Consider the following 12,594-nt stretch of genomic DNA (forward strand, 5'->3'; position numbering starts at 1 on the left):
CATCATTTTAGCCCTGGCGGTCTCGTACCGCCAGGGTCAAAATGACCCCCATAGTGTGGGCCAACTGTGCCAACAGCAGTTACGCTCTTCCACATTAATAGCGGTAAAGGAACTCCGTAGTTTCCTTTCAAATGATGTTGCTTTACAAGATCTCTTGTTATGTCTTAGAAAGCCACGCTTGAAATGTTTTTATATTCATATGTAATGAGCTATGGAAGCTTTCACAAATGGAAGCAGTTGCACATTTAAGACAGACTGATAAAGAAAACATGGAGAAGGCTCTAGCCATTCTTGATAATGGTATGAACACACTGTCTAACCACATTTACACACCAAATAGCATTCTGTTATCTGCAATAGACATCATTCCGAATGACATGTCACTTTTAGATCCCTGCACGGAGTCAAAATGGGTCTGTCATGCAGCTGGGATGGACGTTGCAAGTTCTCGAAAGTGGCTGTGTGCCCTGGCAGCACATTAACTCCAAGGAGTTATTTGCTTCATTTAGCTTGACACAACAGCAACAGATAATAGTTAAGAAAGAGGCGAGTTATGTTACGCTTAACATCTAAAAGTTAGAAAAGTTGCCTTTTACTATGGTGGAAATTCCATTGCCGGTATGGTGAATACATGGAGTGATTAATCTGCCCATTTCAACATTTCAATTCACTTTGTGTTAAAACCACTTTCTTGTAGGCAGGTTTGAGCAGATAGGGCAATGTTACATCCAAGAGGTGCAGGAGTTACCTTTCGATTACAAATGTCTGAATGGAGAGACAGAGGCTTTTCTTAGTGGTGTGAGACTTCTGTTTGTCATTCTATGATTTGTAAACAGGTGTCCTTGCACAGCACATGCAATATGGCAAACTTGTCTTGCTGTTTCTTTGATTCACCCAGTGTTTCTGATACTTCAAATGGTTAAAAAGTTATTTAATACTGAGTGATGAAGGCTGCTGTGGTATGAAAACAGGCATCGCCTGCATGATTTTGGATTCTGAAATTGTAACTTGCTGCAGCATGTGTTATTCCACCCACACATGAGATAAAAGTATCAGAATTGTGGCCTCACATCCCTACTTTAAATTTAAATGTTGACGAGCTGAGCAAACTGAAGGCTGTTTTGTTTCAAAAACATGTGGCTCTGACATCAGCAAGAGAGACCTATGGCCTCAAAGTAGCAAGGTCATCTGCAGAGATACCACCCCTAATAAATACCAACTTCTCTAAACATTTTGGAAAGTTAGTGAGCAGGATTTTTAATGCATTTAATACTGCTGGGAATGTGCACTTTTCTAAGGTTGTTGGTTCTGGATTCATTAGCACTTCCCAGACTGTGTATGGAGATATACCTTCGGCCATTCACTCACTTTTTTGAGTGTCTTTGGTGGATTCCCAATAACATTGGCTCTAAACGGCTGCATTCTGCTGTTGCTATTTTCAATTCGCAATGGTTGTCCCATCTCAACAATTTGGAATGCTGTCCCCTTGGCCAGACTTTGGCTGAGGCTTCTGCAAATGTGTGCTCAGTGGATCTTACATCTAATGAGCTGGTCACCTCATAGCCTGCTGAAGTGCGGTCCTGCCTTCTAACTCCATTGATGACATTGGAGATTTCCTGCAGGATCATTACTATTGCTGAATCAGACCATTGGCATTTTTTAATTTTAATTCTAAATTGTCCTTCTAATTTGGACTACCTTTCGGCCTGATTTGCTTGTCACATTCAACAATTTGATCTCTGTTTATGTATATTTGAGTATGCTTTTAGTATTATAGATTTAAAGTATAGTTATTTTTAGGTCTTGGGCCCTGCACTCTTTTCCTGATAATGGGGAGGATGTCGTGGGTTCACTTTAGTGCCTTGCTTGGGCACACATCTTTTAGCTTAGGCCTATGGCCTGTGCCCTTTTACCTAGTCACATGGTTTATTTCATGTATTGATTTTCATTCATTTTGGCATAACTGTTTTTTAGTCTGGATATTTTATTTTTCTAATCAGTGGCTATTCTTCGAAAATGTTATTATTTTCCTTGCGCAACATTTCACCATTTACCTCTGCCCAAGGCTGTACATGATAATGTATCTAGTATTACCGCCACAAGAGTGTGCAGCCAACTTCAAAACATAGACACATGATCATGACAGGCCTGTTTCTCAGAACATAAAACATTTTCTTATAAAAACATCAAACAGGCCGAAGAAGGTTAGAGAGGTCATGCGAGTCAGAGGAGCCATCCTATGCTGTACAACTTCATTGCTGGTTTGAGGACCTTAGCCCTTTCTCTACAATTAACCGAGGAGACGGGGGGCAGACCCCTGCTTTCAGGTCTGGGGTGGTTGTTCCTTTCATGGACATGGCAGAAAAGGGCTATCACTGCTATGCTCTCATGTAGAAGGTAGAAGGTGTGGGTAGGAATACTTAGGCACATTTTAACTCCAATATGCTGGGATTATTTATCTGCTTTTCACTTATGGTAACAATTAAAACTGTGTTATGTTTCATCTTCCCCATAATCGCAGCTCATAGATTTTATTATAGATTGCGGTCAGGAGGTGTCAGGCTGCCACAAATCACCTTTACTTCTAGGTTTGGGTAGGAGCTACTAGCTATCCAAAAAGGTTAGGGCAACAACTGCTGGGTGGCATGGGATTGACTCAGTTACCTACATGGGGAGGTGCTGCCACCTGAAACCAGCAGTCTTACCTCCATCACAAGAGTCCTACAACAGTGTATACAAGGTAACTATTTGTCACTTTACCCCATATATACTGTGGTATGAGGTGCCACCCCCGATTCGAGGGAGTGGGGACAAGGAAGTTTGCACCTTGGAGTAAATCGACACTTCAAAATGGTGAATAGCAAAGACGTTTAGAGTTACACCTTAGTGTGGTAATATATAAGTGAGTAAATATTAATTCACACATACATTTACCTTCATGAATCAGGCCTACTGGGTGTAGGGTCAGCTCATTTTTAGCAGGGCTGGGCTGGTGTCAACATGTTCTTGTTGGGATACTATTGCATGTCATTTACTTCATTTAATCATCATAAACTTACAATTACTTTTGGACTCTGTTCATTTTAACATTGGTTAAAAGTTGACTGGAAACTGTACCCTCAAGTGTGTAAGAAGTGGTATTTTGCTCCTACGTGAGACTTGGAGCTTGAGCTGTAAGACAATTTTGAAGAGGAGGAAGAGTGAAAAAGTGCACCCACCCAGTGCCAAGTGTCATCTGGCAGCCCAGAAAAGCAGAAACAACACTATGAAGAAGCTTATTCTGTGTCTACAGCAGCAAAGAAGGGAAGAAAGGAAATATTTGTGCTGTTTATCTGCATACTAGCAGATACATATATTTTAAACTGGCAGGGCTTTAATCTTTATTCCTCTATATGTCTGCTTTAGGTTCCAATAATGACCTAGTACATGGGAGCAAGGAAAAAGGTGAAAGTCCAGTCTAGTGGATATTTGTGGTAGCGTTCTCTTTATCTTTAAGTTGCCTATGCAGTGTTGAGGAAATTTGTAATTGGTGTTACCATGTTATTCGGAATGGTGTTGTGTCTTTACATCAGGCCTGAGAAATGGGTCCTATCTTTTAATTCATGTAGAGCGAGATATGACTATGCACTTCATTCCAATACTAGTGTCAACGGCCTTCTCCGCATTTCTTTTACTCCATCAATGACATGACAGAGGGAACAACAGAAACCGAATTCCTCTGCCCACCATATTTAGAGTATGATTTCAGTTGATGGGAATATGACTTCATTCTCCACTCCTGTGTTGAAGGAAAACGATTATAAACAGACTAATTTTGCCCACAACACCCACACATCAACATATCCCATCTACTGTACGCCGTGAGAAGCTCTGGCAGTGGTGGTTGAACAACAACAACACAATGCACAATAAAATAGAAGGTACGTAGAACTGCTTAAACTATTTTCAATGTACTAATTATACTACCATTGCCACTAAACTTAACTTGTTGCACACCAAATAGAGGTGCAACTTTTCTGAGAGAAAAACAACTTTCCATCTTTTCATCGTTTAAGATTATGTACAGACCCTGATTTGATTCTTAACTAGAACTTTAAATGACATCGTCTGTTTTCATTTGTTCTCATATTTACTATTTAATGTATGTACTGACAAGAGGAAAACTGTTGGCTTAATGTGATTTTTCAAATTTTTGTACCTACATGGACATTAAAATACCAGTCATTCAGTATAAAACCGGCCTGGTGACAACCCTTGCACCAAACCATATCGAACAACAATTTACCCTGTCTCTCTGTCTGGCCAAATAAATCACACACTACATACCCATATATATTAATCAAGTGTCTTAATTTTGCTATGCCCTCCCAAATCAGTAAGTGAAAGCACATTTTTTAGATACGCACATGCCCAGGAAAATACAAAATGCCAACGCACTAAACTGTTTTTTAAAGCTTTTGAAATGCACATATGCCAGTAATAAGTTTAAACTGAACTATTTAGAATAAATAATGCAACTATTCTGAGACTACCCTTGATCTCAGCATACCTAGTTACCAAACACTCCACAGTCATATGATGCAACCATGTCCGCAAGCAGATACGACCACAACCCATTTACTGGTATTTTAAGTCTTGAAATCTTGCAAATAATATCAAGGACAGGACACACATTCACAAGCCAAAAATGTTACTCGTTACTCAACTTAGGTGCAGTCATACATAATGTGTGCTATGTGCTCTACGTGAACCCCAATATCTAAAGATATTCCTATATTTTAACACAAAAATAGTAAAGTAAAATGTAGTCCCCTTCTATGTGCGACACACACTAGGCCCTCACAACGCCACTGCCTGTTCATTTAACACACATGGGGAAGGAAATGAATTGCATCACCCACAATGCAACAGACAGGAAATTATAGGACTTGGAACTGGAAGTAAATGGTTATCATTAACAACGTACTGAAATACATCATCATGCAGGGCAAACATAACACTTTCGAAAATATCAATATTTACATGTAAACAATAGACATAAAATGTTGAATCTTATTTTTTTATGAATGTTAAATAAAAGAATACAGCAAAAATATTCGTCCTCTAGGTGGATAATTATCTTTCAATAATAAATGGCTAAATAATAAAACTTCAGAGGAAGGCCACAGAAAATAATGGTGTCCTGTCACAGTCTCTTATATTGGCTCCAGGCCTTGTGCTTGGCTTGACACCATTGCAGCAATAGCCTCCCCATAGGCTCTCCATCCTCCTAGAGCAGATGGAAGTTTTGATGCCAACCTTTGGGTTGGAGTGGGTATTTAAGGATCTTTTTTTAAATGGGACAGGAATTTCTGGGGAGGACTTTCTATGGGAATGGTGAGGTTTCTGGATATAGGATTGTTTGCATATGGGGTGATTTAGGGGCAGGTGAAATAGTAGAGGAAAGTGGAGTAATTCAGTCAGCAGGGGAAGATGGCATGGGCTTTTGAACTGGGTTAGGTGTTGGAATGGGAAAGGTGGTGGACTGGGGCCAGGGGCTTAACATGGGGGCAATGCCTCCATTGCTTTCTATGGTAGTGACTTCCAGTACCTATAAGTGTGATGCTTGACTTACTCCATGGCTGGCCTTGAGCAGGGGGTGAGCCTGTTTTGACACCTTTAGGGTTATAGTAACTTTCGAAGTGTACTTTCTGAATAGAAATGGTCTTACTCGTTTGTAGTTGTGCGCTTGTATTAGCACATTTCTCCTAAAAAAAAAACCTTTAATTTCTCTACAAATCTCCCATTTGGCAGTAATCATCTCTCATTTGGCCCTCTCACATTTGCTATAAAAGCATATACCTACGTGTTAAGATGTCTGCCACCTTGGTGGATTTCTCCTCATAGAAATGTTAGAAGAGGCAGAGGAATCCATCCATAGGTTTGTGAGTAGCCTTTTGTAGTACCTGGGTAGTATTACTATATTACTACTTAATGTGCTACACATGCAGTTTGTAAATCAGGTCTGATGATCACCCCACAGACAGAAGACACTAGATATACATCATATGAATCAGGACACAACATTGCCCACTTATCCATAGCCTAGGATAAAGCTTCCTTTATGTAACCATGTTGTTCCTGCCTCTGCATTTTGTGATATATTATCCTACGATGTGCAGCACTCCCTCGATTTTCAGCTAGTTTTGGGCTACATACACACATACACACATATATACATAGATAACCGTGCCTAGCAGACAGAGTGTATCCATACAAGTGTGCTTCTTGACTTCATATGCTGCTTTTGAAGATTCTCCCATCAGCTGTACACAATCATTTCCTACCATTTCTTCTTATTAATGAGATATCCTTATGGTGGAGACTTGCATCTTCGAGGCTGTTTCAATGTGTGGGGTGTGGACGGTATAGAATAAAACGCATGATAATACCTGATCCCTTACGCTCTAGCAAAAAAAAAAAAAAGTTTAGGTGGACCAGAGGTCCCAGTACCACTCATCCTTTCCTGGATTTACATATGCTAGATTTTTCACCTTTTACATTATTTTCTGTCGTTTCGTCCTGCCTCGTTAATGCTAAACTTATTTTCGACCTCTTTTGTGAGGTAGCCTGAACCTGCTCCCGCTTGCGGACATTGCGAGCATCCATGTTTGCCCATCAGATAAGCATTTAATTAAAAGAAACTGTTTAATGAAAGTATGAATGTACTAAAGCAATTAAAATGTTTAATGCTTTCAACTTAGGGGCCATTTAACATTTCCAGCTGTTCACAAGAACCCAGGGTGCTCTTTTTCTTAAACTTCCTATTCACAGCGCGTTAATGTGTGAACTGATAATAAAAATCATGGGTATCCGATTGCTCTTGCTCCTTCGGGCCCCAATTATCAGTTTAACATTCATATCTTACAGTTGTAATTAAAAGCAATCCTGAAAGTATATTAAAGTATTTATCGGACCAAACTCAATTTCTCATAGCTTGCTAAAGTCCCAGGGAGACGGTCCTCACTTTCCGTACTAGAAAGTGGACATGTTATTCTTCTCATCCACTCCTACCAGGATAACACAGATTTACGTGCACACAGAGAGCATGTGTGGAAAGACCCTTCAAGTGTGATTTTTCGTTTCTTATTGCTATGAAATAGTTTCGGTTTGAAGGTCTTGGTTAGGATTTCACATTTCAGTAAAAAAAAATATTCACCTGAGGAAATAGTTGACATGGTTTTGATTGTTTTCCCTGATTGAAGACTCTTTAATGAGTAATTGTCAAGTTATACTACGCTTAGAAGTAAATTACACTTGAATGCCCGTCTGATTCACAAAGCAGAGCCTTTTAGTAATTATGTTGTACCCAAGGCATTCAATATTTGAGTGTGACTCCAGGCTTCGGTGTGACTACTCCATTACGTTTTCAAGGGACTTGGCAACTGACAGAGGAAAACATCTTTTCTGAGTAGTTTACTAGAAATTCATGAGTAAGTCCCACTAAATCGCTGAGTAAGACACTACTAGGAAAGCAATTAAAATCGGGCCTTGGCACAACTCCTTCCTTCAAATAGAATGCAAGGTGTGTTGCCGAAACACTGTGGCCAGCCCCAGTTACAAATATATTCAAAATCTTTTGTGATGTGGTTTACTGTTGTATAATTTTAAGAGAGTTGTAGCACTCTGGTACCACTTGGGGTGTGCTTCGCTCATTTATCTATGCCTTTGTTTTCTTTTTGTTTTGCAATTCTTTATTGAACATATCTGTAAAACACAGGGTACACCATTGTGGGGAATAACAAGCAAGGGTACATGGGGGGGAAGACAGCTTTACTCACTCCAGGCTTGTTCATGGGATATTGCTGCCACTGTCTATTGGGTGGGGTGTATAATTCGGTGTCCTGGTGGAGATACTGGTTATAGCATGCCTAGGGGGAGGGAATTCTTTGTGGGGGGATAGAATGGGTCAGGGATCTTGGCGTAGCCCTTTGGTGGTAGGTAGTGGGGTATGATGGGACGTGCAGGTAGATGAGGGCCAATGAACAGTGACAGGTTGGGTGAATGCTGGACCATGCCAGTTTTGCAATCTTTAATCAAAGTAAAGGGTGGTGCAAGGGACTGGAAGGAGGAGTTGAGAGTGTAAGTAGGAGGATGGGAGGTCAAAGATGCGAGTCGTGGAGTCCAAGGTACCTGAAGGGAAATATCAAGAGTGAAGTTGGCAGTGTGGAGCTTGGGGTGGGGTGGGTGTAGTGAGGTGAAGCGCAGCGGGGTAGGGGGGTTACCAAGGTGTATAGGGGGAAGAGATACTGGGGTTGGGTGAATCCAGAGTCAAAGTACTTCTACCTGAAGAAAGGGTGTCCAGGAGTGAAGACAAATGTGCTTTGTCTTGTAGGTTGTAAATGATCCGTTCATATGAGGCTCTCCGGAACATAGCTGTGAGCTATTCGTCATGCGAGGGAGATGTCTGGAAGCGCCAGTGTTGTAGAATGCAGATTTTGGCCGTGGGGAGGTCTGTGTGGAGAAGGCAGGTCTGTGAGCGTGTTAGGTCTGGGGACCCTCGGTATGATGTAAAAAATCAGAGGACACGGTAGCGGGTTTTGGATAGGCAAGGTCTCTTGTAATGTACTCTCCACTGCATCCCAGTGGGACGTGATGGACGGGTAGTCACATATAATATGCAAGAGAAGGAAAAGGTTATGAGGACAGTGCCAACAGTTTGCGTGACTTAGAGGACCTGCCGCCTTCAATTTCACAGGTGTCCAGTACCAGTTGTAGAGCATTTTGAAAAGGCAGAATTTCATCTGAGCTTCCCTTCCTCCGCAGTCACGGGCCTGTAGGAGATCTGCCCGGTCTTTCATTTCAGATTCAACCTGTAGTCTTTTTCGGCAAGTGGAGCAGAAGGTGCTCAGTAGAGGCAGGGAGAAGAGTTGTCGGTTCATTAGGGCATTAAGGCAGGGCATCACATCTTAGAAGTGTCCCCAGGCTCTAAGGTAAGAAATTACAGAGGAGGTTGATAGAAACCATGGGTGCTGTCCCATACTATGGGCAAGGCAGTGTTAAAGTTGTAGGTACCTTCAAGCCTGTTGTGGAGGGAGGCTGAACTTGTCGCTTAGTGTATTGAAAGGTTTGAGGGCTCCATCGGTAATGGCTTGGCCAAGGTGGGTGATGCCAGCTGTGCACCATTCCCTCCAATTCAGCATCCTTCCTCTAATCTGTAGTCTGGTGTTACCCCATAATGGTGCGTGTTCATGGAGGTGAGCGTTCACTCGTAGCAGTTGGTGGACTTGTCATAAGGATTTCACCATGGCTTGCACCATCGGGTTGGCAGGCCATATCGTAGAGTCCTCATCCCTATGAAGGGGTTCAGACCCTTAGTACAAAGCAGCATTGTTCATTCTGTCTGAATCCGTTGTGGAGGGTTGTGTACCCCAGGGAGAATATAGGCGAGATGGGAGGGGTGTAAGGAGAGTGTGTATGTTTCTACAGAGGGTAGGCCAAGGACACCACAAGAATGGTGGTCCATGAGTTTGGCACTGGTCAGACGGGGACATGTGGATCCCCAAATAAAGGAGTGAAAACTTGTGTCAATAGAGCACAATCAGGGGAAAGGGACCAGTAGAGGCAGCATGCCTAAGATGTATGTGAATTGTGGTAATGTCACCATGCATACTTCTTGTCATCTTCCCCACAGGGAGAGGCCTAACTGTGACCATTTTTCAAAGTTCTTCTTCATGCGTTCGAGCAAGGGGTCGAGGTTGTCTGCAAGTATACGGCCCAGGCCCCTGTTAATGTAGACCCCCAGGTATTTGCGGCGGGGTGGCGTCCATCGGATGGGGAGGTCCACTATAGCCACTCTGGTGGTTGTGCAGGAGATGGGTAGTTCCTCATTCTTGTCCCAAATCACCTTGTAACCCGACAGCACCACAAAGTCAGTGAGAATGTCCTGTAGAGTTGGGAGCAAGCGTGGAAGGTCCATGAGGGTAAGCCGAATGTCATCTATGTAGAGGTAGATTGTGGATTTTGCCCCTGGGATGGGGACTCCTGAGATGAGCGGGCATGTCAGGTGTAGGGCACCAGCAGTTCCATGGCCAGGAGGAACAGCATTGGGGACACTGGGCAGCCTTGGCAGGTCCCATGCCTGATGGGGAATGGGTCTGACAGGAAGCCTCCACAGTTCACCTGCGCTGTGGGAAAGTCATGGAGCCAGTGAATTTTAGCTATGAAAAGGATTTCGAAGAAGTACCACCATTCAATGAAATCCTTTTTTGGTGTCCAGGGACAAGGTAAGAGCATCCTCTGGTATTACCCTGTCTGACCACAGGGTGTATGCCAGGGTGCAAAGATGGTTCCTGGACGTTCTTCCGGGCACAAATCCCACTTATGTGTGGTGTATGAGATGGGATAACTTTAAAGAAGATGGCCACTGGTATCCCTGGTAGAATTTTAATGTCTCAGTTCAGGAGGGAGATGGGTCTATAGCTCCCACAGAGCAGGGGGATGTATACCCTGTTTAAGGAGGACTGCTATAGTCTCTTTGTTGGACATGGAGCCTAAAGAGTCATCACTCACCATTTCCAGGAAGAATTTGGATAAGGAGTCAACCACATCCTCACCTGACCATTTGTAGACTTCCACAGGCAATCCATGTTCCCCTGGTGCTTTATGATGGGGAGTCCACAGATGGACCAGGTGATCTCCTCTTTACTGATTTCACCTTCTAAAAGGCTCATACCATCAGTATTGAGTCTGGGTAGGGGTATGCTTTCTAGGAATGCGGAGAATCGATCAGGATCTTCCACTGGCTCAGGGGTACAGAGGGTCCGATAAAAGTCTGACTATATCCTGGGCAGGTGAGGATAATGACGGCCGAGGATCGGATGGCTGGTATGGCTAGTGCTGCCTCCTGTTGTTGCAGCTGTACTGCCAAGAGGAGGCACGCTTTCTTCCCATGCTTAAAATGGTGGCCCATCAACCTCTGGAGAGCGTACTCCTCTCTGGAGGTGTAGAGTGCATTGAGGTCCATTTTTGCTCACTCAAGACAATGGCAGGGGGTGAGGGTAAGGGTCACGATCATGGCATCCAAGGCCTTCTGTTGGGAGCATCACTGGGTGCTGGCAATGGCAGCATTTCTCATTAGCTGGCCACATATTGATGCCTTTGCGGCAGACCATAGGACTCTGTGGGAAGAGACTGAACCTTTATTGTGTTCCTGAAAGGTGACACATGGGAGTGCACTTGGACTTTGCCGTGGGTGGTGTAATATTGTGAAATGTTCAGTCACCAAGGTTTGCATCCCAGGGTGGGGAGTCCAAGGTCTAGAGCTACGGGGATGGGAGAGAGGTCAGAGAGTGCTGCTTCTAGGATGCTGGAGTCTTTTGGTCAGGGCCACAGTTCTCTTGGAGATCAGGAAATAGTATAATCAAGATTGCTTGCCATGGACTGGTGAAATAAAGGTGTAGTCTCTATCTCTGGGGTGGGAAAGATACCACCATTCCATGGTCTACCAGGATATCACCCACTAGGGCCCTGTCAGCATTGTTACAATGATCTAGGAGGCCAGTGCGGTCAAGTACGCAATTGCGGGCCAGGTTCCAATCTCCTCCCAAGAGGAAATGTGTGGCTCTAATCTCAGTCAAGAGATGGTTGAGTTAGAGAAAGAAGGAGTGCTTAGCGACCGTAAGGGCATACATGGAGCTGATGCGTAAAACATGGTCACCAAGTTTGACTTTTGTGAGGACATAGCGGCCATTCAGGTCCATCCATGTTTTGAGAATGGTGAAGGGTAACAACCTTCGTAAAAGGATCGTGATCACACATTTTCCAGACGTGCCAACGTCTCAGGTTAAGGGCATTGGGCAGCTGCTGTATATCGTCCATCCAACCCAGTTCCGCCATAGTTTCTTGAATTTGAAATGCGAGAGAGGGGTTTCCTGTAGTAGGGTGACATTCACATGTTGGGATTGTAGGTAAGCCAGTACTTTTTTCTGTTTAACATAGTGCGTTAGGCCGTTGATATTCTAGGAAATAGCAGTCAGGACGGAAATTGGTTTGGGTTCTGTTTGGGGCATCTGGATTGTGGGCGGTACTGTTCTTAAGGGATGGTAAGTTACAGGTTAGGAGGCTAGTGCTGGGGTGAGAAAGTAGGAGAAGATGGGCATTGCGGGTAGACCCTTTGGTCACTGAAAGGGTGATGGTGCCTGCTACCTTGATTGACAAGGATAAGGGCAGTGAGGGTGGTAGGGAATGAAAGGAGTGAAGAGAAAGGTGAGGGGAGGTGATGCAGGGACAAGGGAACTGAGATGAAAGGGAAGACAGGGGATCGGGCTTGAGGCAAGGAGGACTCTTGGCAAGGGGCAGAAACTGTGCAACCAAAATAGGGGTGGGAGGGAGATGAGCAGAGGGGAGGGAGGCAACAAGGAACCAGTTCAGTGATGTGGTTTGGGGTGTGGGGTGTGTGGGGGGAGGGAAGGGGTACAGAAGACCAATAAGTGTCGGACTGGTGGATTGGATACATTCTGGAGTGTTAGAGCGTGGGTGAGGGTCATGCTGTAGTCTGTTGGAGTGACGGGGAGTGTGTGGGTACTCGGATAGTATGGGGTGGTGAGCTGGTGG

The sequence above is a fragment of the Pleurodeles waltl genome, chromosome 6 (genome assembly GCF_031143425.1).
Source record: "Pleurodeles waltl isolate 20211129_DDA chromosome 6, aPleWal1.hap1.20221129, whole genome shotgun sequence".
NCBI classification, from domain to species: domain Eukaryota; kingdom Metazoa; phylum Chordata; class Amphibia; order Caudata; family Salamandridae; genus Pleurodeles; species Pleurodeles waltl.